Genomic DNA, 12,162 nt, shown 5'->3' on the forward strand with positions numbered 1-12,162 from the left:
CAATACAACAAGCGGGCGGGCTTAAAAATCGGGACCACGCCCGCGTTATTTAAACTTAATTTAAGCGTATATTTAAGTCTGTGAACGACCTAATTTAATGCTGTAATACGATGTGTCTGTAATAATACACGAACAGAGTCTGATTTACACCATGTGAGGCTTCCCGTTTTTTGAAGCCGTAGCTGGTTTAGAGCGGGTTTAGAAGTTTCAGCTGAGCCCTAAGTCTCTTCTTAACAGGTAACTGCCGCGAGTGCTAAATTCAAGGAGCTAATGGCTTCCAGTTCAAACCTATATAAATTAGATTATTTTTCTACACCTGCTTAGTGCTCTGATGAGTTTTCCAATTATTCGTTGTCGATCATCCAGGGTTATAAAGTAGCTGAGAGAAATGGGCAGTGCGGGCTCACTTCTCCTGAAATATGTTTACAAATGTATTCGTTAGCAATTTCAGTTTATTTAATGGCATGCCGCCAACACTCTGCAAGCAAAGTGCATGGCAGTCTGAATTCAGTGTTCCTCTCTCATCTGCGCATTCTGCCATCCCCGCACTCTGCAACTGGATCAAAGCTTTAAAAGCATACAGACATTGTCACTGACAGTGAAGCCTTTGCTGCTTTAGTAGCTCCAACCGATCTGAGTTTCCTCGCTCATTCGCGAGCGGGCCCTGTGTGGAGTACTCTGTCGCAGGTTTACACACGTGGAGGCCTCACTCACCCTTCTCGCCCACATGAGGTCATGAAGCTACTTCTGGCTTTGAGACCAGATACTCCTGGCAAGTCCAATACTGCTGACCTCCTCATCTGCCTCCACCCAGACAGTACATATGTAACTCAGCTCCCTCCTCTTCCCAATGGATGACACCAGCTGCTCATGTCGGTTGGACATTGCACATAGGAGGGGTCTGAGGGAGCCCTCATTATATCGAGGGGCTGGTTCTCGCCAACCCCTTCTCTATCTCCAACGGTACACACATCTCTAGACAAATCTTATTTTATTCGTTCATCGGCTGTGGGCGTCCACTGGCTAGGGCAGCATTTATTGTCTATCAAGGGTTTATTGGCCTTGTTCAGAAGGCAGTTAAGAGTCAACTACATTGCTGTGGGCTTGGACTCACATGTAGGCCTAGATTTATTCCTAAAGGACACTATTAAACCAGCTGTTTCTTTTTACGACAATCGGTAATCATTTTGTGGTTATCATCAGACTTTTAATTCCAGATGTTTTTTTCATTCAAATTCTACCACCTGCTGTCTGGGATATGAACCCGGATCCCCAGAGCATTAAGATAAATGCAAAATACTGAGTAAGCTGGAAATCTGAGCAAAAACAAAAATAGCTGGAAAAACTCAGCAGGTCTGACAGCATCTGTGGCAAGGAAGACAGAGTTAACGTTTCGAGACCTTATGACCCTTCAGCAGTTTTTGTCCGCAGAGCATTATCCTAGGTCTCTGGAATACTAGCCCAGTGTCAATACCACTATGCCGCCTCCTCCTCAACGACCTAGGAAATTTTTCAGGTAAAAGCTGAATGCCACCTCTGCTCAGCGGTAAAGTTTGGAGACATTAGGCCTCAAATAAATGAACACTCCCCTTAAAAGCCTGGAAATAGCTGGACTCGGAATGATCCTCCAAACCGTGAACAATGGCGACATTTGCTGCGTCCCCTGTCACTGCCCCATGCCAGCGGGTCCTTTAAATCACTGACTGCGGCCTCGGCCCGGGTCAAGGCCAATAACCTCGGACGCCGGGAATTCCGTCCTCCAATACTGATTGGGCGGAATGTCCACTGCCGTAGGTCTCAACCCAGCCCTCCGTTCGCATTTGGCTCAATTAACATTTTATATGGCGAGTGTAAACGGCGGGTCCGTAAGTCGAAAGGCTGCCCACTTCCCGATGCTGGTTCCCCCCCTCCTCCCCCCCCTCCGCCCCCTTCTTCCTGTTTTAGACAATGAAACCTCTGCCTCGCGCCCTACGGCCCGTGGTGAAGATCATCGCAGTTTCTAACAAATGGTACCGAATGACATAAAAAGTGGAGCTAAAGTGTGACACAACCGACAACAGCCAATGGTGCAACATTCAGCAAATTTTGTGCCGCGTCAGCAATAACATTGAGTTTCGTGTATTTCCACTCCTTGGAGTGTTTAATCGTTTTATTTAATATTAAGCCTCAAGTATGACAAATACATCCCGAAAAGATTTGAAATGTGTTTAATTATTTTAGCGGCCATTAGCCTTGTGGACATCTACGAAGGGCATTAATTACTCTCTCTTTAATATCATACAAACTTGTGCTTAATTTCCTGCTAGAAAACCTTGTAACTTTGAGAAAAGCAAGTTGTAGATTCTGACGTTAATGTTTTCTGTTGGACTTCGGATTCTGTTTCGTCATCGTGCACTAACTGTCTGAGTCATCAGCAACTTATAAACCTTGCCCATTATTCTACGGGTACACTAAACGCATGTGTTCCGTCTTGTGAATATCCGATGGAGAACTTTGCGTGAGTTACGCCCAAATCATCAAATACAAATCATGTTTTTTTTTCTGAATAATAATGCGATTGCAGCCAAGAATTTAATATATTGTTGAAGCTAAAGAATTATGAACGAGTAGTTTTCATCTACAGGAACTTAACCTTATCCGAAATCTAAGCACTATCATTGGGCAATCGTCTTTGAGGGTACAATAGTATTGCAAAACTGGTGTGTGCCGCCAATCTTGGTATCTCATTCAATTTTTGCCAGAAAATGCGAAACAATATATTTATCTATTTCGACTGAAATTTATTCCACTGCAGTTAATTCTGCCGATTAAGCCTCTGCATCAGGTGAACTTCCAACCTTCGCTGACTCTGAAACTGGAAGCACTTTACAATCCACAAATGATTTTCTTTTTTTCCCTCTTAAACTCATAATAAAGGAAATACGGTGTTTGCACGATAGGCGGAATTGTCCAGGCGGAAGTTGACAACGACTCTGGTTTCAGGATATTCAAATTTGGCTAAACCTAACTCGATTGATAATCAACTATTCAACTTGCATTTACAACCGCTTTACTCTAATTTTCCTTACAAATATTTCTGGAGATTTGCTTGATTTATTATTTTTTTTAATGGGATGAAATCAGAATCAAGAAAAGAAGGAAACCAGAGCCTTTGCATAGATGGCCCGTGATATGTTGCAATAGACCTGAAGATTGGGAAGTGCATGTAACAGAGAGTCAAAGTAATTTGCCCCACTGCCCAAAGTCACACCATACTTGTTTGCATTGATATAGCGCTTTTCACGGCGTACAAAACAGATCAAGAGGTACGTATGCAGTTCAGTCACTGTGGTGATAGCATGAACTGTGCAAGTTAGGTTGCGCACACCCACATCCATCAAAGAGGCAAGAAGATAAATGACCAGTTGGGACATGACTGGGCAAGACTGAGACACACGAAATGATCAGTATCACGTCGATCAGCTATTCTATACTGGGCCCAATGTAGATTTCTTAATGAACAGCGGGCTTCGCTATAGCTTTCGCCTAAGCCATTTTGTCTCTTTTGTAACCCCATCAGTGAGCTATTTCATCCTCAATGATCTATTTTAAGTCTGTTTTTCCCCCTCTCTCGCTCTCTATCTTTCTCCCTCCCTCTCCTTAGGGCACTTGGTGATTAGAAATACCACCCAAAGACGATTAACAATTACCTGCAGATGCAGCAAACAATGGGGGGAAAATATTGAGCTGATTTTGGACCCATACAAACAGGCAATGTAAAAGGGATAATCTGAGGTAACACAGCCCCTGCCCTCCGCCTGAGTTCTGGGTGCAAAATTCTCGCACTGGGTGGAAGGCAACAGGAGAATGAACTGAGGAAACCCACAGTCATTATTGGTATTAAATGACACAAGGAGCAGAAATGTCGCAGTGTGCCTGTAAAATTCCAATCTTGATGTAGCCACAAGGAGAGAGAGGCTCAGTCTGAGTTAGTTTCTGAACTAAAACTAATCCCAATGTTACAAAAAGAGACCTAGATTGTATTCCTTAAATTTTGCACAATTCTTAAAACCAGTGTCCACGGAGATTTCAGCACCTTCTTCAGCGCTTCTCTGAATTTCCTCTGGGTCGCTGCATAAATACACGTGTTTGGGCAGCAACTTAAAAACTTCAACATAGTTCCAATTTCGGTGGCGATATATCCAGGGTTTGTGCGATCGCCTCGGTAATAAGTGCTGTTTATCAGCCCAGTGGCTGCAAAACTAACAAAGGATGTCAGCCACAGCAGTATGAAACTGCCCGATATGCTGAAGAGTAAAATGATGGATTTCCTTCGGCTCTCCATCTCTGGATCGTTCTGATTCTGGACGCTTGTGCCGCGCAGTCCACTGCGTGCTCTGCTGGCTACCCAGATACGTTTGATTGTCATAGAATTCAACATGCCGATTAATGTGAAAGGAAGCCAGACGACACAGGCTGTGTGAAACCAGGTATAGGCTACACCTGGAAGTGAGGAAAAGAAAGCTACACCTGACCGGCAGCCCCACCGCACCTTGTCAATTATTTCCTGCGGCTCATATGCAAACAGAATAGGAATGTTCTTTAACAAGATCAGAACAGCGAATATTGTGATGACCGCAGCCGCAGTTCTCTTGGTACAATGCCTTCTTTTAAACTTTTGGCAGCAGATAATTACAAATCTGTCAAATGTGAAAGTGACTGTGAACCAAACGGATAAATCAATGGTGACAGCAGCTATATATAGAATAAACTTGCATATGGGAGTGCGGGTCAAGAAAGAAAATGGAAAATTATAACTGAAAATATGATACAACATTACATTGTTGATCATGACCAGTAGATCTGCCGTTGCCTTAGCCATCATGTAGACAGAGATACAATTGGAAAGGCCGCAGTTTCCTTCGGAAAGTATTATAATCGTCATCAAGTTGGCTATAAGGGAGAGAGACCAGAGGAATAATCGTCAACTTTGTTATTAAAAGTTATATTACTTTACCTTATTCGCCTGGTAACAAGTGGGTTAGGAATGCTCACCAGGAACACCAATGGCCGCGAGAATCGGGTAGTATATTAATTTAATCGTCAGAATAACTGGCTCTCCCATCTTCTGATAATAGATGAGTTCTACCGGAGCTTGAAAGATTCCTGCTGGCGCTCGACAGAGGCAGTCGAAAGTAACTTGTATTTATAGATGTTTTAATCCTCCAGGCAGTCAATCGTGTTTAATCATAATTAGTGATGGTTGTAAATGCTGAACAAATAGAATCGCGTAAGCTCATTTGTATGATTCCTCGGAATACGATAAAATGTTAACATTGTTATTGAACAGTTTAAAGGCACACGATCACAACAATGTTTACAAGTAGCGTGATTAATCCCCTTGTGCTAATGCTGAACATTTTCCGACAGGAGCGATGAAGGCAGATTTCCATTGCTTAATCATACGAATTCCCTCATTCCAAGTGCCCCAACTCTTCCAGGTTAGTAAGTGGGTGCAACATGGGTGAATACCGCAGTCCTACAATAAAAGAGCTGACTGATAACTTTTGATTAAGCGATATGGTAACTTGGACTCGAGTTACCATATCTGTCTCCTACCAAGTGCCACTGACACATAAGTAGGAGTTACCATATCCCTCCACTACGATGGTAATTATACTTATATTTGATCTGATCGTGTTCTTCTTGTCGTAATTTCATTTCTACGTTTACACTAGGGACGAATATACTATTTACAGTCCACTGGTGTGTAAACGGACACTGAAGATGACCACATTGCTCAGGTAATAGCAATATCGTGCACTAACATTAGATGTTACTACGCTTCTTAGGTACGAGCAAAACAAGTGCACTTGCTATAGATGTGGCAATATTCCTCGGGTAATGCCCGTGCCTTACAGATACACCAGACAGCACAGTGCTTCTCTGGTGCTAGCGAAATCCTGCAGATACACTAGAGGTGGAAGTGGTTCTCCAGCATTAATTATCTGGTATTAGTTGTGCGGCTGCACATAATCTAAACGAGGTAATGATCGTCCGCTGGTGTTAGTACCACAACAATTACGCTAGGGATGACAGTGTTTCTTTGATAATAGAGACTCCCTACATTTACACTGAAGGTGATATTGCTCTTCTGGTGCTAGTGCTACTATATGCTTCCACTAGAGTGCTCCCTTGATATAATGGTAACTTCAACTCATTCATGTCCCATCCAACTTACATCAGAGTTGATAGTGCTCCATCAGCATTGTAGCAATACTACTGTTAGATTGATAATCCCCATTCTGCTCCAATATTAGCGGTATCTGACAACTACACTTGTGATTCTGCTTCCCTGGTGCTAGACGTGTGCTTGACTTTTACCACAAGTAAAGGTGTCCCTCACTTACTAAATGCATGCTGTAATTTACTAGAGATGAACGTGTCCAATTGGTAATAGTAAGACCACTGCATTAACATGATTGCTGATCGTACTCGTCCAGTATTAGTGGGCCCTTACAAATACATAAGTTGTGATCCTATGTCTACTATGTTGTCAATGCAATACTCTATATTTAACCACATTCTTCTGGTTCTCGTCTGTGGCTTTCATGCCCATATACTAGAAGGGACCATGGACCTTTGCTACGAGATCTCGCCACAGTTACAACAATGGTGATGATGCTCTCACAGCTGTTTATTTTCCAGTTTAATGAGGGAATCTTCCTGCATGGATGGATACCCAGCTTCTGTACTTCTGGCAATCACTACGCTCGTACATTAAGGTAGACTTACTGCTGAAATATTGGCTCGTAAACTGTTTTGGTGATAAACGTACTACTGGAAAATCGATGCTGAACTAATCTTGCAGTTGTGGTGATAAGCCTCTGGTGAGAAATCTTGTGATCCTTTTCTACACACTGATTCAAATACCAGAAAAGAGGTTTATTGTAACTTGCATCAGTAACAGATGCACTACATTTTAACGACTCAATAGGTAATTCCCCAAAACTACATTACGCAATGCAGCAAATAATAAAGTCAATATATGTCTGACAAATGTGATTGAATTTATTGATAATAAAGCAAGGATAGTTCCTTAAAGGTGTGCAGTAGAAGGTGTATTCTTAGATGTTTGGGTGTTTTCTTTATTCATTGGTTGTGGGCATCACTGGCTAGGCAAGCATTGAGGTGGACATTGCCATCCCGAATACCATCGGGATTGCTATCCCTAATTGCTTTTGTTCAGAGGACATTTAAGAGTAATTGTTGTCACATGTAGATCAGACCAGGTAAAGACAGCAGATTTCCTTCCCTAAAGGGCATTAGTGAACCAGATGGGGCTTTTATTTTTTCAAGAATCGACAATGGTTTGATGGTCACCAGATTTTTTATTGAACTCAATTCCACCATCCGCCGTGGAGCATTACCCTGAGCCTCTGGGTTACTAGTCCAGCGATAATACCATTACGCCATTGCATCCCCCTTGACAATGTGCCGCAGGGGAGACTTCCTAAAGAGATTTAAACCCGTGGAGTTAATGGAAGCTGTAAGATTAGATAAGGTATTGACTCAACGACAGGCAACATATGTACAGGTGGACGGATGCCTATAAACGACATAGACTATGTTGTGAGAAACAGCAATCTAAACCTTTCAGATTATAAAAAAAAAGCATTTCTAAATAAGTAAGCAACATTTGCAACCGCACGTATTGGGGAAAAAGAGCTTGCTTTGAGGGCCGTGTTCTTTGTTGACAGAGTGCCAATTCGAGTATTTGCTTCAAATGGAATCTCTCAGGTTCTTTTTATATTAACGAGTAAAATCTGATTTAGAACTTTAAAACAAAAGGAACTGCAAGCTGCTTAATATGACTAGTTAACAGACGCTGCCTGGTAATGGCAGTTATCAGTCAATCAACTGAGAATGATTGCCGGAATAAGCCTGGTATTGTGCCTTGAATGCAAAATGTGGGTGCCACTGCAATGCATTTCAACCCCGAACCACCAGATTTTCAGCAAGTGTATGGCGATGGCGTAACATTGGCGTTGCTGGATTCCGGCCTTCAGACACTGAGGGGCATCAGCGAAGCGTAGAATTCCTTGGTGTATTTTTTAGGAGGCATTCACACCATTTAGTTAAATTAGAACTAGATGTTACTCAATAGGTTCAGCGTGGTTTGACTGAGAATCAGACAGTTATAGGGAGCGAGCATGTAGTGATGGAGGAGCCTCCGTCCTTGGCTCTGACCACACTGACCGCACTATCTGTGTGATGAAAATAAATAGGGCAGTGTGGATGAACAAAATGGCCATAACACCATGCTTCAGAAAGACATTCATGTGAGAAGAGTGAAAAGGAATACGGAGTGATAATAGATATTGGAGTCACTGCGTCAGTATTGTCCTTTGATGCTGTGGTGGGCAGTTCCAAAGTCGCCAGCAACAGACTGAAGGATATCTGCTCGCAGCTAGAGATAAGCCCGGATTGGACGCGGGAGGCTTCAGTTGCCGTGATCACTGTTAGTTCCACCAAGCTAAGTAGAATTAGGAATAAATTTCCTTTGAAAGAGTTTTAGCAGTTAGAGTCCAAAATAAAACATATATCTCGAAGATAATTTGACTTGATACCCGAGCCACACGTCAACATGCATAGGATCAAACAAATTAGATAACAACGTGATCCTCAAAGGAGAGATTTTAATTAATGGGACACTGGCAACAGTATACAGGGAGGGAAGAGGGAGCTATTGCGTTTGGATACTCTCCCATAAAACGTCTAGGATCAATGTCCTGCCGAGTTCCATAAATTAGAACTTTCAGCGAGGTTTTAATGCAAAACAGGAGGGGAAGGTTCAATTAAGGGAAATTTAGGAATCTAAAGAGGAAAGCCGAGGCAACAGAGCAGTGCATCGATTTGGGTAAAGACAGGCAGACTCGGATGAAAAGGATAGAAAGTTTAGTAGTAATAATGCATCAGCGAATGATGTACAGATTAAAAAGAGCAGAAAAATAAAGGCAAAATGCTGCGGAGGCTGGAAACCTGAAACAAAAACAAAAAAGTGCTGACAGCATCGGTGGAGAGAAAGACAGAGTTAACGTTTCGAGTCCGCATGACTGAAGAAGTCCGTTCTGAAGAGGAGTCATAGGGACTCGAAACATTAGCTCTGTATTTCTCTCCACAGATGCAGAAAACATAAAGACGGTTGCAAAAGGAGAGCTTAACAAGTGGCATGGGGATAAAATGATCTACTCACTAAAACATAGTCATTTTGGGAAACTAATGTTCCAGGTGTGCATTATTTTGAGATGATGGTGAGAATGGAAAAAGAGGAGGAGGAGCCCCGAGAGTAAATAATGATATTAGGGCAGTGAGAACGGAATAACAGCTCAGAACAGAAAGTAGCGTCATTGGAATGGAGACTGCAATTAACAAAGATCAGAAAAAGTTGGTTGGAGTCGTTTGACCGGTTCACAATCAGTGTTTAAACTGTTGGGCAGAGCATTAAGTAAAATAAAAATAAATAATTGGAGCTTGTGAACAAAGGCAATTTGAAATGTATGAGGGGATGTTACTATTCATGTCAAATGGACCAAGCAAGTTGGCAAAGATGTTGCATCTTCTGTATGGTACATCATATTACCATTGTTTTTAATGTGTTATGTGTGGACGCCAATCAAGCAGGGGTTTGGCTGGGATGGTGTTGTGATTCTTATGTGGTGTTGGAACTGCACTCATTCAGACGAATGGAGAGAGTTCCATTAAACTCCAGACCGATTCCCTGCAGATGATGGATAGGCTCTGTGAAGTCATTTTTATTACAGAATCACACAGTGCAGAAGATGCCCTTCGGCCCATCGAGTCTGCACCGACATGAGATCAACTTGATCTACCTACCTAGTCCCATTTACCAGCACTTCGCCCATTGCCTTCAATGTTATGACGTGCCAAGTGCTCATCCAGGTACTTTTTAAAGGTTGTGAGGCAACCCGCCTCCACCAACCTCCAAGGCAGCGCATTCCAGACCGTCACCGCCTTCTGGGTAAAACAGATTTTTCCTCACATACCCCCTATAACCCCTGCCCTTCACCTTGAACGTGTGTACCCTCGTGACTGACCTTCCAACTAAGGGGAACAGCTGCTCCCTATCCACCCTGTCCATGCCCCTCATAATCTTCTACACCTCGATCAGGTCGCCCCACAGTCTTCTCTGCTCCAACAAAAACAACCCAAGTCTATCCAACCTCTCTTCATAAATTAAATATTTCATCCCAGGCAACATTCTGCTGAATCTCCTCTGCACGCCCTCCAATGCAATCACATCCTTCCTATAATGTGGCGAACAGAACTGCACACAGTACTCCAGGTCTGGCCTCATCAAGGTTCTATACAACTCCAACATCACCTCCCTGCTTTTGTAATCAATGCCTCGATTGATAAAGGCAAGTGTCCCATATGCCTTTTACACCACCCCACAAACATGCCCCTCCGCCTTCAGAGATATATCGACACAGATGCCAAGGTCCATTTGTTCCTTAGAACTTGCTAGGGTCATGCCGCTCATTGAATACATCCTTGTCAAATTACTCTTTCCATAGTGTATCGCCTCACACTTTTCAGGGTTAAATTCATCTGCCACTTATCTGTCTATTCGACCAACCCCTCTATATCTTCCTGTAGCCCAAGAAAATCGACCTCACTGTTAACCATCCGGCCAATCTTTATGTCATCGTCGAACTTATTAATATTTCCCCCCACATAGTCATCTGTGTCGTTTATATAAATGACGAATAATAGGGGGCCCAGCACAGATCCATGTGGTACGCCACTTGACAGTGGCTTCCAGTCACTAAAGCATCCTCCTGTCATCATCAAATGTCTCCTAAAACTAAGCGAATTTTGAATCCACCTTATCAAATGACCCTGTATCCTATGTGTATTTGCCTTATTTATAAGTCACCCATGCCACCTTGTCAAAGTCTTTGCTGAAATCGATTTAAACTGCACCAACTGCACGACCCTTATCTACACACCTGGTCAACTCCTCAAAACATTCAATCAAATGTGTTAGGCATGACCTCCCTCTGACAAAGCCATGCTGACTATCCATGATCAAACCTTGCCTCTCCAAGTGGAGATAGATTCTCTCCTTCAGAATTTTCTCCAATAGTTCCCCTAACACTGACGTGAGACTCACTGGTCTGTAGTTTCCTGGTTTATCTCTACAACCCTCCTTAAATAGCGGAATCACATTCGCTTTTCCCCAGTCCTCTGGCACCTCCCCCGTGGCCATAGAGGAATTAAAAATGTGATTCAGAGCCCCTGCGATCTCTTCCCTTGCCTCCCCCAGCAGCCTGGGACACAAGTCATCCAGACCTCGAAATACGTCCACTTTTAAGCTGCCGACAACTTCACAATTGGTTGTGGAATTCCTTAGCTCTGTCTATCACTTAGATAACAACAAAAAAACTATTGAGGATGCTGGAAATCCAAAACAAAAACAGAATTATCTGGAAAAACTCAGCAGGTCTGGCAGCATCGGTGGAGAAGAAAAGAGTCGACGTTTCGATGTCCTCTGGGTCATCCAAGTCTTCCATGAGTGTTGGGTTCCTCAGTGCCTGATTGGCTGTCATTGATGCATTTCTTAAAATAGCAGGGGCTTATTGGGGTTATACAGGTCTCACTCACTGAGCTTTATGCATAAATGAGAGTGACCATGGAAAGCCATATCAGCAACACTCCCTAATCCTATCCACATACAGAAATCAGGGCCAGGACTTTCAGGATGACTTGTTTCCCTTCCCGCCAGCTGAGGAGTTGGCGGAGAACACATCCCCGCCGACATTTAACTCTCTACCAAGTTCTCTAGTCCCTTCGGCGCCATAAGATGCACTGGACAGTACTAGGAAAGCAAACAGTCCCAAGAATCTAAATTCCGGGATTCCAGCACCAAATAAGTTTTGGGGGTCTCAGGGCTGGATGGAGCAGTGAGGCCCACAGGGACGGACTGTTGGTGGAAAGGCCAGGGAGTGAGAGAACACCTGCAGGGGCCGGTCCATTTTATTTTGAGGATGGGGTGTTGGGTGGCAATCAATGTTAAAAGGACACGCCTGATGGAGGCTCCACCCCCTCTCCAGCCAAGAACCGAGCAGGGTTACTTTTCTGGCTACTCCCCACCAACCC

The sequence above is a fragment of the Cetorhinus maximus genome, chromosome 35 (genome assembly GCF_964194155.1).
Source record: "Cetorhinus maximus chromosome 35, sCetMax3.hap1.1, whole genome shotgun sequence".
NCBI classification, from domain to species: Eukaryota; Metazoa; Chordata; class Chondrichthyes; order Lamniformes; family Cetorhinidae; genus Cetorhinus; species Cetorhinus maximus.